This window comes from Pelecanus crispus, chromosome Z, assembly GCF_030463565.1.
Source record: "Pelecanus crispus isolate bPelCri1 chromosome Z, bPelCri1.pri, whole genome shotgun sequence".
In the NCBI taxonomy this organism is placed as follows: Eukaryota; Metazoa; Chordata; class Aves; order Pelecaniformes; family Pelecanidae; genus Pelecanus; species Pelecanus crispus.
In genome coordinates, this window is record NC_134676.1 from 899362 (window position 1) to 918236 (window position 18875).

Below are 18875 nucleotides of genomic sequence, written 5' to 3' on the forward strand. Positions count from 1 at the left end.
TTGCCAAAAAAACCATCTGGCGCGCGATTGCAGGGCCATCGATTGGGAGCTGCGAGCGAGCCCCTGTGCTGACCCAGCGTGGCACTGGCAGCCAGCTTCGCTCTGAGCTGCGCCCGCCCCAGCTCCGAAGGTTCCCGAGCGCCCTGTGCCCCGGGGATGTCACCGCACACAGCGTCGGCGCCGCGGGGACTGTGGGGAGAGCCCTGGCACGGAGCTGGAAAACGGGGACCTGCCTTCTCTTGCCAGTCCCTGCGCCGCTGGCACGCTCCACTGCAGGGCACCCGTGTTGAGACGTGTTGGCTGTGCCACGCCATCACAGGCTGGGCCGTGCCGGGCTGTGCCACACCATGCCGGGCTGTGCCATGTTATCCCAGGTGCTGGACTGTGCCACACTGTGCTGCACCATGCCACACCATGCCAGGCTGTGCCATGCTATCCCAGGTGCTGAAACTGTGCCGCACCGTGCTGCACCCTGTCAGGCTGTGCCATGTTATCCCAGGTGCTGGACTGTGCCGCACTGTGCCAGGCTGTGCCATGCTATCCCAGGCTCTGGGCTGTGCCACACCGTGCCGGTCTGTGCCATGTTATCCCAAGCACTGGACTGTGCTGCACCATGCTGCACCGTGCCAGGCTGTGCCATGTTATCCCAGGCTGGGCCGTGCCGGACTGTGCCAGACTGTGCTGCACCGTGCCAGGCTGTGCCATGTTATCCCAGGCTGGGCCGTGCCATACTGTGCCAGACTGTGCTGCACCGTGCCAGGCTGTGCCATGTTATCCCAGGCTGGGCTGTGCTGGACTGTGCCACACCGTGCCAGGCTGTGCCGTGTTATCCCAGGCTGGGCTGTGCCGGACTGTGCCGTACTGTGCCAGGCTGTGCCATACTGTGCCAGGCTGTGCCGCACCGTGCCAGGCTGTGCCGTGTTATCCCAGGCTGGGCTGTGCTGGACTGTGCTGCACCGTGCCAGGCTATGCCATGCTATCCCAGGCTGGGCCGTGCCGGACTGTGCCAGACTGTGCTGCACCGTGCCAGGCTGTGCCGTGTTATCCCAGGCTGGGCTGTGCTGGACTGTGCTGCACCGTGCCAGGCTGTGCCATGCTATCCCAGGCTCTGGGCTGTGCCACACCGTGCCAGTCTGTGCCATGTTATCCCAAGCACTGGACTGTGCTCAACCATGCTGCACCGTGCCAGGCTGTGCCATGTTATCCCAGGCTGGGCTGTGCTGGACTGTGCTGTACTGTGCCAGGCTGTGCTGTACTGTGCCAGGCTGTGCCGTACTGTGCCAGACTGTGCCGCACCGTGCCAGGCTGTGCCATGTTATTCCCAGGCTGGGCCGTGCCGGACTGTGCTGCACCGTGCCAGGCTGTGCCGGAGTGTACCATGCCGTGCTGAGCCATGCCGTGCTGGAGCGTAGGGCTGTAGTGTGTCGTGCCAGGCCATGCAGCAGCTCCCAGCCGTGTGGTTCCCCTCGCTGCCTCCGCCCCCTGCTCGGCTTTAATCAGTAACGCAGAGACTCGCGTTTTTGTCATCCTTATCTCGGCCCTGATAACCATCGCTACGTTTGTAAAGGTCCCACCCCCACTGTGTCTTTCCAGTAACAAAACGGTGAAAAAAATGGAGGGGAACGTCACCTTTTTGATCGGATCAGTGAGAGTTCAGCCTGGGTTGGACGCTGGGGAGTAAAATTCTGAAAAGGGCCAAGGGGGAGAGGTGTGCGGGCACGGTGTGGCGGGGGCTGCGGGGAGCCGAGGGCAGGGTGGGCAGTGCCGTGGGCAGCGTGCCGAGCCAACCCGCCTGGGTACGGGCACGGGCAGGGATGGGTGCTGGGCACCCCTCTGCTTTGGGACATGCAGGAATACCGTGGGCTTGTAAAGAAATGCAGCGGGCGAGTGAGAATGGCTGAGTCCAGCCCCAAACCGGCTGTATTTTATATTCTTCTGACACCACTTCTTACCAGACCCCTCACCAGGACACCCAGGGTCTCTTTACAGGCGGGTCACATATGATAGCACCCAGTTTCCCTATAGATTTCCACTATGGATCCCAAAGGCTAATGATCCATTTCTCTCCACACCGCCGTCCCCGTGCGTCTCTGGAGCTCACGGTATTTCCAAGCTGCCTTTTGGCACTAACCGAGTGTGCACAAAATGAAGCTCCCCCCTACCCCAGCTACCCCTGCTGTTGTCAGCCTGTGGTGGAAAAGAGAAAAGGAAGGAAGAAGAAAAAGAGAGCCCCGGCGTGAGGTGCCTTTGTTCAGGGCAAGTTATGCGTGAAATCTTTTTGTCCTTCCTAAAGGAAGCAAAAGTTGCAGTTGATTTGGGGAAAAGAGAGGCAAGGGCAGCCCTCCGGAGGTGGAGGTGCAGCGGTGGGCAGATCCCGATGGGAGCAGGTGCCACAGATGTGCTGGTATCCTTTTCCTTCCTTTTTTCCCTTTTCCTTTTCCTTTTCCTTTTCCTTTTCCTTTTCCTTTTCCTTTTCCTTTTCCTTTTCCTTCTCCTTCTCCTTTTTTCCTTCTCCTTTTCCTTTTTTCCTTCTCCTTTTCCTTTTCCTTTTTTTCCTCTTCCCCTTCCCCTTCCCCTTCCCCTTTCCCAGAAGAGCTGGGGTTGGAAGGCACCTCTGGCGACGAGGCACTCCATCCCCGGCTCAGACCGTGTCACCGAGCGCGAGCTGGTGGCAGGACACGCTTTTGTCGGTACTCAGCTCCATCCCCTCCCGGGAACCAAGCAGAACTCTCTTACAGAGCGGGAACCGGTACCTAGAAATTAAGATTAATCATACTTTGAATTTTAGCTCCGTAGGATCGCAAAGATCTTCTAACACGTTTCATAACTTAAATGAAATACAACTTTTTGTTGAGCAAAAAATGAGCTGCGCTGTTTTCCTTGATTGTGTATTGATCCCCTTTTCTCGCAAAAAGCCAGCTGCATTCAGCGCTCTCAGTAGGCACCTAGCCCCTCTTTTTGTTAGCTGGGGGGGTACTTGGCTTTAGTGGGGTCTATGCCGGTGGGCGTGAGACTTGGAACTCCCATAACCCAGCAGGAGCCCTGAGATTTGTGGATAATGTGGCAGTTTATTACCACTGCAGGCGAATGTGTATTGCTCCATGCTGGGGGCTGTCACTCCCGGCTGCCTGAGCCTCAGTCTCCCCCATCTTTGGGACGAGCTGGTTTGCTAAGCGTTTTGAGTCGAACTGGGCAGCTGCTCTGGGTGACAACTGGTTGCTATTACTGCAATTATTAATTGCTGGGTGCGCTTGGGCTGCCTCTAGGCTACTTTATTTGCTCAAAGTGCCGCAGAGTTTTCTCTCCTAAAAATAACAAAAAAATCAAGGCTCCCATTGCGGACAATGCCCGCTGGGGATGTGGCTTTACCCCGGCTTCACGGGCAGGGAGAACCAGTCTCGGCAGAGCGAGAGCCGGAGCGCTCCGGCCGCAGGGAGCAGGGCTGCCGTGCGCCCGCCGCAGGCTGGTGCCGGGGGGCTGCGTTTGCCAGCGCCTTCGGAGGGCTGGCCCGCGCCTCTCATTTCAATCCATTATGCTCTCGCGAAGTTAACAGAGGAAAGATGAGAAATTGATCCCCCCCACCCCCGCCATGATGACAAAATGATATTTTCAAAATTCAGGCGATAAGGCCTGACTTTGACCTTTTCTTTTTAAACCAGCGCCTGATTATTGCCTTCCATGATTCTGTTCCATTACACATGGCAGCGGCTAGCTCTGGCGCCTTGCCAAACCGACGTCAAAATCATGCCCGGTAGTCAACCCGCAAACGTATAAATACCAACGCACAGCGTGGTTGTAACTGTGCGGCTCTGCTCGCCTGCGGCGTTGCCCGTCCTCTGCCTGCCGTCTTGCAGCCGGCAGGCAGCACCGGCGCTGCCAAGGGGGCTGCGAAGCCCCGGGGCTGCCGTCAGCCCCGCTGGAGACGGTGCGAGGGAGAGCTCTGCCCTTCTTGCCCCGTGGCTGCCGCCTGCTCCGGCATCCGCCACGGGGCTCCCCGAGACCCCCGCGCCCGTTAAACCTTTTCCCCCTGTGCGATGGAGGGTGCTCGGGTGTCCTTTGGCACCCACGCCAAACGCAGCCCTGCCGTCAGCCCTGTCGCAGCAGCAGGCGTGGGCACGGCTGGCGGGAGCGGTGCCGGAGAGCCAGGGCGGCCGGTCGCTGCTTCCACCCTAACGAGCTTCGGCTGCCCAGCGGGAAGCGGCGTTCCCTGCCTGCATGGCTGCCTTTGCCAGAGGCTTTCCCTCCCCTTTGCAGGGAGGGAGGTTTCTTTGTTAGCTTTCCTCCTTCTCCCTGCCTGCAGCCAGGACTCTCCGAGATGCTGCCGGGTGCCCTCTCTGCCCCTGAAACCGGCAGCGGTGCCCGGCGGCCGGCGGGATGGGATGGACCTGGGGGCTGACCTGGCCTGGCCGCATTCGCCCCAGGCTTTCTTGCTCGGCATCCTTTTTTTGGCTGTGGCTCCCCCGGGTATTTGAATTTTAATTCCTCTCCTCTTGTTCACCAGGGTTTCGCCTCTGCAGTTTCTTCCAGCGCCCACACCCATCTCTGAGCACGGGGAAGAGAAAGCCCTGGCCCTTCAGCGCTGCGAAACTGCCCGTGAAAGGGAGAGTCCGGAGCTGCATCACTGTGCTCACAGCCCTGCACGCCCCGCTCGCGCTAGCGCAGGACGTGCCACAGGCACGGGTGAGCTTTCCCTTAAAATAGCCAGCACGAGCCGGCCAGGGACGGCACACATAATTTTCACCTGTTTTTAAAACAAATATTTTCTTTTGGTGTTTTGAAATTGCTGTCGCAAGTCCGTCCTGCTCTGCAGAGGGGCCGGCCCCGGCCCCTCATGACATCTTCCCAGTGACGGCAGCGCGGCTGGGCACGGGTCCGGAGGGGACGTAAACCCGTATTGGCCCCGGGTGTATCTGCTGCCCAGGGACTAAGTTTTGCTCTTGAGAAGCAGAACCAACCTTCCTCATGATTTTTCTCCTCCCAGACAGGATTTCAGTTATTTAGAAGTAAAAAAAACAGTTGGACAATATAGGATTTTTTTTTCCCCAGAGTTTTTTGGGGGGCAGTTTAGAGGGTGAAACAGGCCTGAGAAAGCTGTATCCAGCTTTATCAGTGCAAACTGATAATCAGGAAAAATGGCTCAGGGGCTACCCGGGGGAAGCGAGCTCCCAGCCGGGCTGCTTGCCTCCCCTGCCAGCACCCTCCGGCCCTGGCAGCAAGGGGCAGAGGCTCTGGGGAGCCTTCCTCGGATTTATCAGTGGGAAGATGAAGGAGAGCATTTTCTCCTCTCCCATCACTACACCAGAAATCGGGATACGGGGCAATTAAATCCCAGCCTGAGTGGCACTGGCAGGGCTGCTCTTGCTGGGGGTTCCCCGAGCAGCCGCCAGCCCCAGTGCCCCTGTCCCCGGGCGTCCTCACCAGGCAGCACCCCAGATTTTTTAGGGATGGGCAGCGAAGCCCCCGTGCACGGGGTGCCGGGTGGAGGCGAGGGACCGGGGCAGCGGGCGGGTGGTTGCTCGCTCGGGTTTTGTGCTCCATGCCTCTCACGGAGAGCCCCGGCTCGGTGCACCCCAGACTCTGCTGCGAGAGGGGCAGCGGGGCCATCCCGGCGTGGCTGATGGCACACTTGGCTGGCGAGGGCCACGGTTAAAGATTAAAACTGGCTCCAGTTTGCAATATTTATCTTGGGAGCAGGAGGGCCCCGGCTTGTTTGGTTTGTGGGAAGTGTTGGGAAATGGTGACGCTGGCGCGGAGACACCCGACCGGGCTGGCGCCCGCCGGGGCGCGGTGTCCCGGCAGGCCCCGCGCGGCGAGCGGGGGACGCGGCGGCGCTGGCGACGCGGGCAGGATGGGACAAAACCCAAGGGAGGGGCCCGCGTCAATGGGTGCACCCCAGGGCGGTGACGCGGCCGCTCCCCTCCCACGCTGTGCCCCATGTCCTGCCCCTCAAATGGAGACGGTGGCCCCTGCCTCTCGCCCAGGATCGTTTCAAGGATAAATATATCAGATATATTAGATATTAGCGATGGGGAGCATGTAACTAGCATAGGCAGATAATGCTCTTTCATTTATATCGCGCTAAACCTTACCTACTAAAACATTTTTTCAAAGATGAATAGCCGGTTGTCCAAACTAACTAGCCCTGCTCTGCAAACACCCACACAGATGCGCGAGCCCTCCAGTTCATACGGAAGCGTGGGGTTTAAACGTGTTTCGGTGGTGAGAGCGCCTGACGCGCGCAAGGGTGGCAAAGGTTCTTCAGGAGCTGACTTGCATTTGTGCCAGGCAAGCCTCTCCGGAGCAATTTGCGCATCAGGACAAACCCAGAGCAAGCTGTCCCAGGCAGAGATGTCCCGAGGTGGGTTCGAGTGCCGGCCGCATTCAGAGAGCAGAAATGCGCTGAGGAACGGGGCTTGGGCCGGCGCGGGCAGGAGGTCTCAGTCAGCCCCATCCCTGCGAGTTTTACCCCGATGTTACTCCTGCCGCGGCAGTCGGCCACTATATTTAAAATCAGATTGAACGCAGTAGTATAAAATGTGCTGTGGAATGCTGACCCTGCGTTAACTGGGAGGGAACCAGGCTATGTGACAGCTGATTTTCGTATATACGATTTTACAGTGAGTTGCTGGAAACCAGTTAGAATTTTTAGGTATTCTGGTTAGCACCTAAACTGTCACTTTTTACAGAATTTTGGGGTTCGGTACCCCCAAAATATCCCATAGCGACTATTGCTAGGCAATAAACGCTGACAATGCAGATGGATTCGGCAATTGTCCCGCCGCCGCCGGGGCTTCGGTGAGTCTGAAAGGGGGATGGGAGGGAGCCAGGACACTCCTGCGCTGCTCTCACAGGCACTGAAACGGGCAGTAAGGAGGAATTTGTAGGTACAGGGAGGATGTTTGGACATCCTCTTAATTTCATAATGGCCTGAAAGGATCCGATACCCACAAGCTGCCTATAATAAAAGACGAGAGATCCAAAGCACATATTTAGCGGTGGGGAAATAACCACTGTGAGAACTTAGAAATAAGGCAGCGGTCTCTGCAGCAGCACAAGTCCTTAAATCAGTCAGTTTAAGATCTTAAAGTCCTTAAATCAGTCAGCTTAAAATCTTAAAGTCCTTCAATCAACCAGCGCTGCCTTTCAGCTGCAGCACACGGGCACGGCGCCCGAGCCCCTGCGCGACGTGCTTGGGGCAGTGCGATGCTCCCCTGGCCCGGGGTCTGCCACGGCCCCTGCCAGCCCGAGAGGCTCTGTCGCTGTGAGTTCACGTGGGCTTCCGAAAACGCACGGCGGAGTTCCTCCAGGAGCCCATAAGGACGCCAAGCAGTGTTGGGGCAAGCAGCAAGTCCTGCCTTGGCCTGGGAACTGGCCACGAGGCAGAAATAGAGCAGGAAGCAACGGAGCTGGGGCAGGGTCTGGAGCACAGGGCTGGTGGGGAGCGGCTGAGGGAGCTGGGGGTGTTCAGCCTGGAGAAGAGGAGGCTGAGGGGAGACCTCATCGCTCTCTACAACTGCCTGACAGGAGGGGGCAGGGAGGGGGGTGTTGGGCTCTTCTCCCATGTAGTTAGCGATAGGACGAGAGGAAATGGGCTCAAGCTGCGCCAGGGGAGGTTTAGGTTGGATATTAGGAAAAATTTCTTTACGGAAAGGGTGGTCAAGCATTGGAACAGGCTGCCCAGAGAGGTGGGGGAGTCCCCATCCCTGGAAGGGTTCAAAAAACGGGCAGAGGTGGCACTTTGGGCCATGGTTTAGTGGGCATGGGGGTGTTGGGTTGATGGTTGGGCTGATGATCTTGGAGGTCCTTTCCAATCTTAATGATTCCTAATTTTCACTTTCTTTATAAATAATCCAGCCACCAAGGCAGGAAACATGAAATTGCTACTCTACCCTTAACTGGTTTAGTGGTGGACTTGGTAATGTTAGGTTAATGGTTGGACTGGATGATCTTACAGGTCTTTTCCAACCTAAACGATTCCATGATTCTATGATTCTATGATTCTATGATTCTACGATCGGCTCTGACACAGCGGGACGGCAGCTCCCGGGGCTCCGGACCCACCTGCAAGGAGGCCAGGAGGGTCATGGCTCAGGCTGCGGGCAAATTTGCCTGAGTCCACTGAAATAGCCACTGACGCCGGCAAAACCAGGGAAAGAGCAGCTGCTGACCCCGCGCCGTCCCTGGCAGGGCTCCTCGGCACGTCCCACGCCGGCCGGCCCCTTGCGCGGACGTCCCTCTGCCCGAGAGTCACCGGGGGCTGCCGCCTGCGGCAGGGTTTGGTGAGAAGGCATCAGGACAGGCGTGCCGTCCTCAAGGTCAAGGACTGCTGTGCTACAGCATCCACTGCAACAGAAGGTAAAACCCACAGGCGGGGCAATCTGTCCTTGCTAGTGTTCTGTAGGTAATGGAAGCGGGTTATAAGATGTTCTTGGGAATGTAATTCACTTTAATGAACAAATACCCCGAGCCAAGCTGCGTACTGATTTACATGCCTTGTAACGCCACGTATTTCACGGGAGTGCAGGATTTGATCCATCACACTAAGCGCATTGCACTGTGTAATGAAATATTGGGAGCAATAAACAAGACCTTTGGCAACTCTTCTGATGAAGTTTTCCGGTAAAACCTTTTGTTTCAGGCCAGATCCACAGAAAAGCTGATGCGCCGACGTGCGGAACGCAGGCCCCGGCGTCCACGATGTATCCCTCAAAATCCCTGCCTGTCTGCTGCGTGCGGCCCAGGGAGCCCGCTGCCCACGCCCTCCGCTGCAGGCAGCACCCGCGCGCGGAGACGGGGAGGGTGGCAGCCCACGAAAAGCAGAAGGGGAGAAGTTGCTCAGCGTGTCTGGCAGCCACCTAAAGACGGGGGGTCAAGGGCACGAGCCCACCCTGAGCGGGTGTCATGGTTCAGCCCCAGGCAGCAGCTCAGCACCACGCAGCCGCTCGCTCACTGCCCCAATGGGATAGGGGAGAGAATCGGAGGAGTGAGAGTGAGAAACACTCCTGGGGTGAGATAAGAACAGTTTAATAATTGAAATAAGGCAAAATACTACTACTAATAATAACAATATAATAATGATAGCAACAATAATAATATCCAAAGCAAGGGATGCACAATGCAATTGCTCACCACCCGCCGACCGATGCCCAGCCAGTTCCCAGCAGCGATCGCTGCTCCCCGGCCAACCCCCCCAGTTTCCATACTGCCCATGACGCTGTATGGTATGGAATGGCCCTTGGGGCAGTTGGGATCAACTGTTCTGGCTGTGCCCCCTCCCAGCTCCTTGTGCCCCTGGCAGAGCAGGGGAAGCTGAAAAGTCCTTGACTGGCATAAGCAGCACTGAGCAACAACTGAACCATCAGCGTGTGATCAGCGTTATTCTCATCCTAAATCCAAACCACAGCACTGTGCCTGCTACTGGGAAGAAAATTAACTCTATCCCAGCCAAAACCAGGACAGCGGGGTGCAGGGAGATGACAGGAAGGGTGCTGGGAGAGCAGCTGGGGCACAAACTCGCCAAAAAACCTCAGCGCAAGGAAGCGGTGCGTAGTTGATGGCTCAGGACGAGGATACACGAAAAGCGCCGAAAAGGTAGGAACGCTATGGGAAAGCCGCAGGCACAAGTGAAAGCCGGCCAGCGGGAGAATGAAAAAGCACCAGCAAAACTTTCTGTGGCTGGCTAACGGCGGGAAGGCGACCGAGGGGAGTTGTTCTGCTGCTCTGCGGGGAGGGAGAGCTGCCAGGGGGGAGCGGAGGCTGTTACCGGTGCTTTGGTCAAGACGGGAGGAGGTTTTGGGAAGGGTGCTGTGGGCGCCTGTCCTTGCCAGCTACTGTCCGATATTCTCATTAGCAGCCGGCATGGCGGGGTGGAGAGAGCGCTTATTAAACTGGCGGGCAGCACGCAGCTGGGAGGAGCAGCGAGCGCGCTGGAGGACGGGCTGGGGGTTAGGAACGATGCGATGGGGTAAGGAAGAGCTCGAAGGAGCGTGGTCGGGAACGATTAACATCACAGCCCGGCACGGGGATCACCGCCTGGGTCCGCAGAAGGGAGGGCGGCTGGCCACGAGCCCAGCGCGGGTCGGCCGGGCTCGGTGGTCAGGAGCAGGCGGGGACCTGCTGTGACACCCCGAAGGAGCCCTTCACCCGCAAGGCTCCTGCGTCAGAGAGAAGAGAGCGGCCCCGGGGACCCCTCCTCGCCGCCCCCACGCAGCCCTGGGCTGGCCGCTGCTCCCCGCGCCGGCTCCTTCCTGGCCACGGGGCCAGCAGGGAGGCACGGGATCTTGCCTGCTACATGGCTGGGGCGCGCTTTTCGCTCGCCACGAACCAAGCCCACGCGTCCGCAGCGTGGGAGCTCGTTAGGCGCTGTTAGGGGCCACGGTCCCCCGCAATCCCACCCTCGGGGTTTGTTTCACGCCGATTACTGTCGCTCACCCAGCACTAACCCATGCAAGCATTTCCATGGGTCACTTATTCCCGTGCGGGGATTTTTGATGGGGCATTTTTGGTGTTATTTAACATCGTTTTCTCTGGCGTAAAACACCCCTGGAGCTTGCACGGAGGCAGAGTATCTGTAACTCCGTACACCAGCTGGAAGTGAAAAACGTGTAAGTCAAGCTTTACGCTGTGTTGTTGCTTGTACCCGGCCGGAGGCGCGTGGGGCCGGACGCCCTGGGCAGCTCATCCCAAAGCGGGTGTCGGGAGCGGGGCACGCGAAGGGCAGCCGGGGGCCGGAGCCTTCTCCCTGCACCGCAGACCGCCGGGGAGGGGCTCGGCTGCGGGCAGCTGCCCGCGGAGCCCTGGCAGCCGGCGAGTTTTAATTGCACCGCGTGAGCCGGCGTTTCCCACTAATCTGGGGCGCGTGAAGCCTCTCTGCAACAGGGATCTCCATCCCCTATGGAAAATCCCACCCGCAGCGACCTCGAATTTGGGAACTTTTCTGAAAACGGGACTTTGATCCCCTTTGACATGTGTGGTATTGTGGATAATTATTTCAGCTGGATTGCTGTCAAGCTGGTAAGTGTGTCTGAATCTGCCAACAGGCTCCATATTTACCCACTCAGGAGGAAAAAAAAATCAGTTATAGTGGGAGAGAGCATTAGCTCCTTGGGCTCGTTAGCATGAAGGGTAATTTGCGCTCATCAGCGTGACGCCGAAGGAGGCGGGGGGGCTCTGCCTGTTGGCCAGGCAGCACAGCCGGTCGGGATAATGGCAGCCGGTCTGCCGGCCCCGATGCGGCTGTGGGATGTGGGGCTGAGTCTGAGGGATGCGGGACTGAGACTGAGGGATGCGGGACTGAGACTGAGGGATGCGGGGCTGAGTCCGAGGGATGCGGGGCTGAGTCTGAGGGATGCGGGACTGAGTCCGGGGGGTGCGGGGCTGAGTCTGAGGGATGCGGGGCTGAGTCTGAGGGATGCGGGGCTGAGTCCGGGGGGTGCGGGGCTGAGACTGAGGGATGCGGGGCTGAGACTGAGGGATGCGGGGCTGAGACCAAGGGATGCGGGGCTGAGACCAAGGGATGCGGGGCTGAGTCCGGGGGGTGCGGGGCTGAGACTGAGGGATGCGGGGCTGAGACCAAGGGATGCGGGGCTGAGACCAAGGGATGCGGGGCTGAGACCAAGGGATGCGGGGCTGAGTCCGGGGGATGCGGGGCTGAGACCAAGGGATGCGGGGCTGAGACCAAGGGATGCGGGGCTGAGTCCTGGGGATGCGGGGCTGAGACTGAGGGATGCGGGGCTGAGTCTGAGGGATGCGGGGCTGAGTCCGAGGGATGCGGGGCTGAGTCCGGGGGATGCGGGGCTGAGTCTGAGGGATGCGGGGCCGAGTCCGGGGGGTGCGGGGCTGAGTCTGAGGGATGCGGGGCTGAGACTGAGGGATGCGGAGCTGAGTCCGAGGGATGCGGGGCTGAGTCCGGGGGATGCAGGGCTGAGACTGAGGGATGCAGGGCTGAGACTGAGGGATGCGGGGCTGAGTCTGAGGGATGCGGGGCTGAGACCGAGGGATGCGGGGCTGAGTCTGAGGGATGCGGGGCTGAGACCGAGGGATGCGGGGCTGAGACCGAGGGATGCGGGGCTGAGTCCGGGGGATGCGGGGCTGAGACTGAGGGATGCGGGGCTGAGTCCGAGAGATGCGGGGCTGAGTCCGGGGGATGTGGGGCTGAGTCCGGGGGATGTGGGGCTGAGTCTGAGGGATGCGGGGCTGAGACTGAGGGATGCGGGGCTGAGTCCGGGGGATGCGGGGCTGAGTCCGGGGGATGCGGGGCTGAGTCTGAGGGATGCGGGGCTGAGACTGAGGGATGCGGGGCTGAGTCCGGGGGATGCGGGGCTGAGTCTGAGGGATGCGGGGCTGAGTCCGAGGGATGCGGGGCTGAGACCGAGAGATGCGGGGCTGAGTCCAGGGGATGCGGGGCTGAGTCCAGGGGATGCGGGGCTGAGACTGAGGGATGCAGGGCTGAGTCCGGGGGATGCAGGGCTGAGTCCGGGGGATGCGGGGCTGAGTCCGAGGGATGTGGGGCTGAGACCGAGGGATGTGGGGCTGAGTCCGGGGGATGCGGGGCTGAGACTGAGGGATGCGGGGCTGAGTCCGAGAGATGCGGGGCTGAGTCCGGGGGATGCGGGGCTGAGTCTGGGGGATGCGGAGCTGAGACTGAGGGATGCGGAGCTGAGTCCGAGGGATGCGGGGCTGAGTCTTGGGGATGTGGGGCTGAGTCTGGGGGATGCGGGGCTGAGACTGAGGGATGCGGGGCTGAGTCCGAGAGATGCGGGGCTGAGTCCGGGGGATGCGGGGCTGAGTCTGGGGGATGCGGAGCTGAGACTGAGGGATGCGGAGCTGAGTCCGAGGGATGCGGGGCTGAGTCTTGGGGATGCGGGGCTGAGTCTGGGGGATGCGGGGCTGAGTCTGAGGGATGCGGGGCTGAGTCCGAGGGATGCGGGGCTGAGTCCGGGGGGTGCGGGGCTGAGTCCGAGGGATGCGGGGCTGAGTCTGATGGATGCGGGGCTGAGTCTGAGGGATGCAGGGCTGAGACCGAGGGATGCGGAGCTGAGACTGAGGGATGCAGGGCTGAGACCAAGAGATGCGGGGCTGAGTCTGAGGGATGCGGGTCTGGAGTCTGAGGGATGCCGGGCTGAGGGCTGAGGGGCTGCAACCATGGGGAGCAAGTGAGTGAGCCCGGCCAGGCAGACACCGGGCTGTGCCTCGGGCAGCACCGGGGCCCTCCGTGGAGATCCGTATGCCAGGCATGGGGTTGAGCAAAGCACGTGCCGTGTCGACCACGGAGCATCTGTCACCGGTGTCCTGAGAGGAACCAGCAGCGGGGGCATGGCACCAAAACCTGACCTCTCTCACGACCGACTCTGTTAGTCCAGCACCTAAAATAAAACTTGGGCTGCATGAAGCCGTGCTCATATTTTGCTAGGGTGGAGTAACCGTGGCATGCTTTCATACAATTTGGGCACATTTCCAACCCCACAGTGTATCCTTTAACATATGGAAGGCTTTTTGATTACAACGACAATCTGGTGCTCAGCAGAGTGTACCTACAGCGCGGAAACCCTCCCAGCGCAGGCCCATCACTATTATTGACCGTAAGCAGTTCAGGAAATAATAAGAAGGAAGAAGCAGACACAGCCGAGTTTTACAGACTTTCAATGCACAATAAAACATTTTATTTAAAAACAATGCATTCAATACCGTGTTTTGGCACATGAGTCAATGTCGCAGGCACATTCACACCAAAGAATCACATTGCTGAGAGATCCCAAATGAACCGTCGCGTCGCTCTCCACAAACGATGCTCGCGAGGAGGATGCGGTAGTCCATCACGAGAAGAGCCAGGGCCTCGCTCACCAGCGTGCCCACGTATTCGCGGGCCACGCTCGGGCCGCAGCTGGTCCGGAGCACGTCAGCCTGCGGGCCCGATCCCGGCCCCTCCGACGCCTCGGAGCTGCTCCGGGGGAGCGCGGCTGAACGCCAGCTTTGCTCGCCACGTATGGCACGCCGTCAGCGGCTTTGCTGTCCACCTGAGACTGTGCCCTGGCTCTTTATGAACATTAGCCATTGAAAAATAAATAATGCTTTTAGTATGGCCATTAAATAACGAACCCTTTATTACAATTATGGCATTTTTTTTTTCCTTTTCTAAAATATTTATCTTTTTTATCGAAAACAACTCCATCAGGCATTGAATGTATAGCCATTAGAATAAAGACACATTCATTTACAGAAAACCTGCTTTTTTCTAAACGTTTTTGCAACCTCCGTTCACAGTTAGTTATATTTCACAAACGCTTGCTTTTTGGTATACTCCACAATTAAAACCGGTAGCCAAAATGACTTCGCTTTAATGCGTCTCGCTACCATTCACTGAAAAGATGCAAGCAACGAAAATACAAACCCGAGATGTATGAAAGAAGAGAAGGTAACGCACGGATTTCCCCTCCTATGTACACCCCCTCTTCACATCCCCCACCCGCCAGCCCGCCCCCGCCACCCGCAGCACCCAGCCCCGCCGAGGGTCCCTGCTGCGGCCGCGGGTCCCCAGCACCCGCCCCAGGGGGGCTGCAGCAGGATGCGGCCGCCGCTCGCCGCCAGCTGCCCGCGGCCCGTGGGACGCTGCCCTGGCAGCCTGGGGCCGAGGGGGGTCTGCGTCCCGCCGGACCCTCCCCTGGGAGCCGGCCAGAAGGAATTCTCTTGATTCTGTAAACCAAAATGTTTCGTACTTACAAATACCGATCACGTCGCGTTACGCGTACTGTCATTTAGCCGTATTCGCTTGTCTAGACGTTCGGTAATGACAGTGAGTATTTTCTCTGACCCATCGGGCGTTCGTTTAGGTAGACGGAGGCGGGAAGATTTTGGGGCCAAGCGGAAGGGAGGGAAGAGCTCAGCCCCGGCGGTACGGAACGCAGGGGCCATTGACTGTCCTGCGCGGGGAGGGCGGCAGCCGGCACCTCCCTGCCCCGGGAGCCGCATTTGCCGGAGGCGAGCAGTTTAATGGAAAGGCGTTTTCTGCCGGAGAGGCAGAGCCAGAGAGCCTCTCCTCCTCAGCCGCTGTCTCCCTTCAGCCCCCACCTCTCCATCGGACCCCTCCATGATCCCGCGCCTGCCGCCTGAAGCGCAGCCAAGCCCGCACCTCCTCTGAGGGCACCTCTGAGCCGAGGGACGCCCAGCGCTGATCGCCTCCAGCTCCGAGGGACACGCGATTTTTCTACAACCCCAGAACGACCTGTGCCACAAGCCTGGCGCACTCAGACGGGGACGCCGAGCCCAGACCCATCAGAGCAAACGCTGGGGCTGGGGGGGGTCACCCCACTTTGCTGCTCTGGGGTGCTCGGTGCCCTAAGGCCAGGTCCTGCAAGCAAACCAGCCTGAAAATGGGGTTTGGAGAAGAGCCCAGCCTGACCGCGAGGCGTCAGGAGGGTCCTTCCCTGCCCGGGGAGCAGAGCCCACCCGGGGCCGCTGCTGGTCCTGCCGGTCAGCGCGAGCTGCCCGTCCCCTCCGGGCTCTCTCTAGAAGCAGAATTCAAAGAGCATCTACGAACAGAGGTGAAACCAAAAGATGCACATTTTAAGATGGCTTTACACGTTGCAACAGCTCAGACAAAAAATATTGATACTAAGAAGCAATTTACTTTGGGCTGTATTGCGCCATTGATTCTGGGGCAGAACTCCCCATTAAAATCAATGATTCTGAAATGTTCAATGTGGTTCTGAAAAATCGATGGGGAGTTTTGCTTAAAAATCAATGATATAATATGGCGCTCCGTCAATAATTTTTCTGTATTCCCATTTCCGAATATTTGCAGTCGTTTTCGTGCTTCCTTCTCCGCACTCGATGCCTCTTTGTGCCTCTGGAAAGTTCCAGCTGTGCTGCCAGGGCCATTCCCTGGGACTGATGGGGGGTCCCGGCCCTTTTTGGGGGGAGGAGGGCTGTGGGGCTCCCCCCCGAGACCCCCCGGCGGGGTCTGCCGCCCTCAGTCATAACGGGACCTCGCCGCACGCGGGGTGAACCTGAGAGAGACGCATCGGCCTCCGCTTCCGTGCCAATATAACGATAACAGGTCACATTAATTTGCTGATTAAAAATGATCGCTCCCTACAAGAAACTGATAAAGCGCCTCTTAATTAAAACAACTGGCACGAACCACAAGCCAACAGGCATCAGCGGGGGTGACCCCGCGGGCTCTTTGCCGAGCTGGCTCCCGGCCGCCGGGCACCCCTCCACCACGCACCTCCGCGACCCCCACAGCGATCCCCCCGCCTCGGCGAACGCGCATCTGCAGTACGGCTCAATAGGAAATGATACCGGCCATGATTAATGGCCGTACTTCACCAACAGCTAGCGCAGAACTCTTCCTTCCCTCTGCAATTTCTCTTTTTCCGGGGCAAAAGCAATCCGTGCGCGCCAGCGCTCAGAGAAGGTTTCCTGCGGGACTCGGTGGGGACTGGTGCTGCACGGCTGCCCCCGGCCCCGGCAGCTCCCTGCTCGGGCGCACGGTGCAGGCGATCCCGCAAAACCTCGCCGGCAGCGCCCGCAGGGACCGGGGAGACTCAGTCCTTGCCCCGGGGATGCGGGGAGCTGCGAGTGCCGGGGACTCGCGCTCCGCCGGGGTCTGCGCCCGGCACAGCCGAATTCCGCTCCCTGGCCCAGACCCTCGCGCGCGACTACGACACGAAGAATGCGTGGTAATAGCAAGAACAACTCATATGGCACCATAGGGCATAAGACACCACCATCACTGCACGACTATGTCTTCGTACTAACAAGTTGCTAGAGGCCGTACTCTGCTGTAGGAACGGCGATGAGCGCAGGACCAACACGACAGCACGGAAAGCCGGAGCCCCCCCGGGAACGCGGAGCCAGGCTTGGCAGCCGGGGAGGGAATCGCCGCTGTTCCCTGCGGGAGCGGGTCTGTGCATGCTGCAGCACAGGGGAGACCCGAGCCCCTCCACAGCGCGCCCCAGCCCTAAACAGCCTTTGGAAAAGCAAAAGCCAGAAAATGCGGGATAATTAAAACGGGGAAGAAAGCCTCCAGCTCCTCCTCCAGCCGGGGCGCAGGGGAGAGGGGGGAACACAGCTTCGGCGGCCGGCGGAGCTGCGGTGCCACGGCAGGGCGGCGGCGGGCACCGGCAGACACTCCGGGCCGCTCAGGTTGGGTGTTGTACTCGAGATCTCCTTCCTCACCTCCTACGTCTGCTCGGAGGTAAAGAGGCTGAGAAAAATTAAAATGTGCCATTTTAAAGTATGATTTTGAATTGGATTTTGCATCTTCTTTCAGTGTAGAGTCAGTTCTCAGCATCATACAGAAGAGTAGAAAAAATGTTAAAATACTCGTAAGTATACTTATTGTAATAAGAAACCCAGTTATTTTACAGGCTCCTTTATCCTGAGACAAAATGGCCAACATTTTCAAACCGTAAGTGACCCTAAGGTTTGTCCTCCCTGCAAACAGCCTTGTTTTCAGCAGTACGGAGGCAGCCCTGCCTTCCTCTGGCTGCCTTCGATGGCTGTCGGTGACCCCAAAATGGGGCCACTGCTTCAGTCGCCTGACCGTGGATGGAGAGGTGTGAACAGGGAACTCTGGTAACTGTATTTCCTCCTCCCTGCGCTCCCGCTGCGCTCGCTTCCCTTTGTAAAACCATTTTTAAAATGCTGCCCCACGGCAGGACCGCCGCCGTGGCGGGGGCACGACCGGAGCCTCGCTGACCGGAGGGCTGGCCGGCCCCTCCGCCCCAGCGCCGTTAATTGGGCTAACGAAGGCTGCCACCGCTCCCTGCAGACCCCGCGTCGCCAGGCAATACGCCCCACCGGCACTTCGGGACATACCGAAAGACGTAGAGCGCCGACGCTCGCGGCTCCGTAAGGGGAAATTTTGGGTGCCACCGCCACAGAGCTCAGCGGGGCGGCTGCCGTGCCCGGCGGGCTCCTTGCCCCGCGGCGCAGTGGGGTGCAGCCGGCGGTGGGGCCGGGAGGGGGGAACGGGCGCTGCGGGTGCGAAGGGATGGACGGGAGCTCCCGTGCTCCCTGGCTGCGGGGCTCGTCCTCCCGAAGGACCCCTCGTCGTCGGAGGGGGCGGGTGCCCTGGGGTCTGGGGCTCTTCCCACCCACCACATCTCCAGAGAAACCTAACGCTGTTTGTCCCGGTGCTTTGACTTTAAAATTAAAAGACCAAATAGTATCACACGGATGGGAATGACCATGTTTCAGCCTGGCTAATTTGGACGAGGATTTGGCCCAGATTGAATTAAAGCGCTGAAGTATTCCGAGAGCGATATAAACGCCTAGCTAAGGTACAAGCCATATTGTGACCACCTTCTTCACGTTATTCTTAAAAAAATGTAAAGTTCAGTAAATATGAAAATATGCAAGCGGTGGAAATGAGGATCCACACTGAAGAACTTGCAAGTGACGATGAACTGGAATTCCGAGTGGCTTTCTCAGTTGGCCACGGCAATATACGTATGCTGAGCTATTGATAGCAACACATACAAGAGAAGCAAAACCTTTTAAAATTAGCTTTTCTAATTCTAATGGGGAAGGGACAATAAAATTAAGAGATTTAGGGCATTTAGTGGAATGCGAAAATACGAAAATATCTTAAAACATACTTAGTAGCATATCTATAAATGCAAAATATTTCAACTTCGCTGCTGCATGAATAGCATCCACAGAATTTGATAAATGCTTCTGCACTGCTAAATATGCTTAAACCCTTTGATGAGCAGTGACAAGGGTGACTAAAAAGCATCTTCATATTATGGAAAATATTTTAGGGTGGCGTGGTTTTTTTTTTTTTTTTTTTTAGAATTATATCTGAAGAATGTTTAATTCGGTTTTGGGCACTTTTTAGACAATCATTTGGCACTTCGAGATTTAGGTTC